Here is a 4,862-nt window from a genome sequence, read left to right on the forward strand (position 1 = left end):
TCACTGATAAGGGAAAGTGATGGAAAAATAGCAATGAAGCTGTGAGCTAAGCCCTACAACAGTCAATAGACTCTTGTGAACCTAGGTGGAGACCAGGATGGCCAGCAGGGTGGCAAGACCTGGGGACTCTTGGGCCCAGTGTCAGTGACATAGCCACAGAGGACTAGAGTGGAGAGTGAAGTGTCCAGCTGATAAGAAGAGAAGGCATATGCATAAGAACACTCATACTTGCAGATAATATCCACTTGACCTGGCTTCAATGACTGGATGATTAGAGCTCAACTAGAAGAAAAAAGAAGAGGAAAAAAATGAGTTATCTGATACAATCTGACAAATTTGACCTACACCTATGGATGCAGTAGCTCGAAAAAGAGAACAAATCTTTACAGCAAGGATCATTTCCACCCCCTCCATACACAGAGTAAACAGGGATGGGCAACTTGGACATTGGCTATCCAAAATATGGAGGGGACTACAAAGGTAAGAAGTGACTGGCTTACAAGCTTTCAAGAGGGAGCCAGATCCAAAGGGCACGGAGGAAGATAGAATCTCCACTGAGTAGTATACAATCTGTCTGGGTGGGGCTGATGAAAGGAGATGGGTATAAGTCCCTTGTAGTACGATGGTGAATAATTGTTAACAGGACTGACTGCAAGGGTTGGTAATGTAAAGGTGGACATTTTGTAGCAAAAGGAAGGGAGTGATTGACTTTGCAGTCCAGGTGTGGAGGTCATTGGAACCATCAAGGGAGAATAGAGGAGTGCTAAACCCTACCCAGAGAAGCAGTCATGCCAGAGATGGAGGCAGAGACGGCAACATGGAGAGATGGAGCGGCCAGTAACTCTAGACCCAAGAGGGAGAGGACCTGTGTGTTGAGGACCAGAGGGCAAGTTTCAGGGTATACCCTCTGGTTGGTTGATGATACATGGAGGGGATTGTAACCATGGCAATGAAACAATATACAGTAGGATGAATGTAAAGCTAATGTTCTCCCATGTAAACTATCACATAATTCACAATAAAACATTTAAAAAGAAAGGAAAAGAGTTTTATATTTTGAAATACACTTTCCACACCCATTTCAAATCAGTGGGCCATTGTTCTTGTTTTCATCCTATGCTCCAGGGTTCTATTTATCTCAAAAAAAAAAAAAAATAAAAATGTAAGCCATATGTTATATTGTTTATTAAAATAATAAAATGAATTCCAGTTATATTGCAAATATGGCTAAAATAAAAGTATTTACTTAGTAGGATTCTATATGATTAAGAAGCAGTTTTCAGAAACACAGTTACCTCTCCAGCACTGTGACTGATAGAACAATTTTTATCTGTTCAACCTGTTTGTTTACTCAATTAACCAGCCCTTGGATGCTCGATCCCTTCTTAGGGCTGCAGAAATTTAAATACATGCAATCTCCTGAGTTATGGACAATGTTGGTTCCTAAGTGTGTCTTTAAGTTGAATTTGTTGGTAAGTCAGAACAGGTGCATACAGTTATGATTTAGCCTTACTTTAGTAGAATGGAAGAGGATTTTTCAATGATTTAAAAGTGTCATGTGCAGCAAGTGAATATAATTCTGATGAAGAATTTGTATGTAGGGGTTGCTTCAATCATTTCAGAGTGAGAGCAAATTTACATAACATTAAATGGTAAGTATGAATTGTTCATAAGTTGGACACATTCATAACCAAGGCACTTACTATACAGTAAATGCTCTATGACAGTGTTGTTTCTGTGGAGTCTATTCATTTCCTTGAGTAGAAGATCAGCTCACAATTACCTCAGGGCAGTCCATACAGACCCTGTTAGCTGGCCATTAATTAAGCAATAAGACATGACAGGCAATATATTTCTGGCCCATTTAACATATCTCTTGAGGGATTTTTAAAGCAAGAGGCTGAAGGTCAAGTGACTTAAACCACTTGTAAAGTTCAGTGCCAGGAATTTTCTATTGCTGCAAAGAAAATTTGAATATGAATTATTAAAAACAGGCTTTTGTTTTGTTTTGTTTTTCAGTACTTAGTTAGGAAATAAAGCCTAAACAAAATTTAAAAGAATTTATGGAGTGCTGTATATTTTACTTTATATCACCTACATTTAATTCTCCCAATCTTATGAAATGCCTAGTACCCCATGGTACAGTTGAGGGATCTGAAGCTTAGATAAATGTTATGGCTTTTCCACTTTAAGAAAAGGGAATCCTTATGAGATTAAAATGCTTGGGATTATGATTTAGAATTTTAGAGTCAGATATTTACTAGATTAAAAATTTTCAATTTAGCTAGACTGAAAGCATTCCCCCCTGCCCCCCATTAATATCTCACCTTCTTTTGATGAGCACTAAGATCTTTATGGAAAACTTGACTGTTCTAAGGGCTATTGGAAAAGCATCTCTCCAGACATCAGGGTTGCTTTCAGTAAGTTTTGCAAGAATTAATAACATATATTTATTAAGTCCCAGTCCTGGCATGGTGCTGTGGGTTAATGTGCTAGACTGCAAGGTATGTTTGAACCGCAAGGTTGGCAGTTCAAGCTCGCCAGCTGTTCCTCAGAAAGCCTATACAGGGTTCTATGGGTTGGAACCAGCTCCTTGACGGCAACAACAATAACATTCATTAAGTTCTGGTATGGTGCTGTAAGATAGCACTTGACCACAAGGTCAGTGAACCACAAGGTTGGTGGTTAAAATTCACCAGTCGCGTCTCAGAAATACTATATGAGTCAGAATCAACTGACAGCATTTAACAACAACAACATTTATTAAGTGAAATGTTAATTAATTTCAGAAAGAAAAGAGCAGAAATGATAGTAGATGTATTAGAAAAGAACATCTTGAAGAAACGTTTAGGCTTCACTGAAAATATGTAAGATTTATATAGAAAATGCTCAGTCATGCTGAGATTATAAATAGCAGTCTATTTATCCACTTTATTCTATTTCCCTGGATCCAGATACTCATTGTCTTTAACTGTCCCATACATACCCTTTTCTACAGGGTCACGTTCGCTGAATTTCTTTCATTTTTATTAATTTCTTATTTCCAGAAGAATCGTGAAAGGATTCTCTACCTAACTCTTGACCCCCCTTTTCAGCACTCTGGCACTCTGTAGTTTTTTTTTTTTTTTTTGGAGGAAACAAAACCAAAACCACATTCAATATATTTTTCAAACTGTCTAGTAGACAATGTACACACCTTTTTCCCCTGCTTTAAGTCAGTGTGACAATTTTCCAACATAAATGACTGAAAGAGAAGGTTGGTTAGGAATGGAATGGAACAGCCAAAAAAAAAGGAAAAAGAATTTATCACTGATGCCTTTTTTAAAAAAAACACAACATTTTCACCAATTATTTTCAAACAAAACCACATATACACACACGGTATTTGCAAGCTATGTGTTTTCAGTGTTTCTGGTTGAAGGGAGGCCGGTAGTTGCGAGAGGTCATGCCAAATCAATCCGGGAAGTTTCCTCAGCTTCACAGTATCCGAAGGCCCTAGATGAAAGATTCTAGGATCTTGAAATCCCAAATTGTCATAGTGCCATAGATGCCGGTAGTGCAGAATTTACGGCAATCTTGCTTGTCCACCTCATAGAGAGACTAGAAAAGAACATCTTGAAGAAACGTTTGGGCTTCACTGAAAATATGTAAGATTTGTATAGAAAATCACTTTAGCGATACTGTTCTGGTACAGTGTATCCATGGCTGTGTTGCGGTCCTCAGTGGTGGCCCGCTTGTCCATGTTACAGAAGCGCTCCATGGCCGACATGTTGCGCTGGATGCTCTGTTTGGGAATGTTGAGTTTGGAGACGATGGTCAAGCAGCCGAGGTCTTTGTAGTTAAAGAGCACGGGGCAGCAGGTCATGACCAGCAGCCATGACGCTGTTCTCCGAGACAAACGATACACTCAGGAGCGGCAGGAACTCGGTTTTCAGAGTTGAAACCTGCAAACTCTTTGAGGCATCGGCAACGGACATGGTGCTGTCGTGGCTGACTCAAGCCAGTCGACTCCCGCTGGTGGAGAAGCTGATCCCCTGCACCCAGCCACCACTGACGCTGCCACCAAACTCTGACAACAGCTGACCAAAGGCATCTTGCTGCTCCATGGTGTACTGGCTGGCTTCTTATCCATGTCTTTAATGTAAGCAGAAAACACCCTGCATTTGAAGTCACATGAGCTTGCTACCAGCAAAAGTTGTTGGGATGCCAGTCCAAGCTGAGGACCGTGATGTGCTTGCTTACCCATCAGTCAATTTCAGACTCAAAGTAACAGACAGAGATGAGCCGTGCTCCACTTCCACGGCAAATTTGTTCTCCAGTGGAGACCACTTCACAAAAGTGGCTGCTGGGTTAATTCTCAGGATCACCAGGGTGGGTTTCCAGATACCATCCTTTTGACTCCTGACATACGCATTGCCGTCTGTGCCGCAAGTGACGATGCGGTCGCTCTGGGGGCCCAGTTGATACCTGTGATATGTCCATTGTGTTATTCGAATTCACCCACTAGTTCCCATTTTTCTTATAGATGTGGGTTTCGTGATTATTGGAGAGATCTAGGTTCAATCCCTGTTCCAGGCATGACAGGTGATTGGCTCTAGTAAAAACTGATGCAGAGACATTATTCTTAGGGTTCTCAAAGGATAGAAAGTTGGAATGGGGTGGTTCTGTTTGGCTCCAAGCGGAGAATTCGCGAGCTCTGGTCAGTCGACATGAACAGGCTCTGGCGGGCGCTGGCAGAGACCAGAGGCCAGCCATATCCAGCCAAGCACTCTGGATGCTTCCGGTTTAATGCCTCAGTTCGGCCCATCTTTCCAATTTTATTTTTTTTTAATTTTCTGTTCTACTTATTCCCAGTTTTTCCT

General features: G+C 41.0%; 1 pseudogene; it reads right to left on the reverse strand.

Annotated features, from left to right (window-relative positions):
* Positions 1–3,477: 3,477 nt before the first annotated feature.
* Positions 3,478–4,579, reverse strand: LOC102815671 (annotated as a pseudogene).
* Between the last annotated feature and the right edge of the window lie 283 nt (positions 4,580–4,862).

This window comes from Chrysochloris asiatica, unplaced genomic scaffold (assembly GCF_000296735.1).
Source record: "Chrysochloris asiatica unplaced genomic scaffold, ChrAsi1.0 scaffold00274, whole genome shotgun sequence".
NCBI lineage: Eukaryota > Metazoa > Chordata > Mammalia > Afrosoricida > Chrysochloridae > Chrysochloris > Chrysochloris asiatica.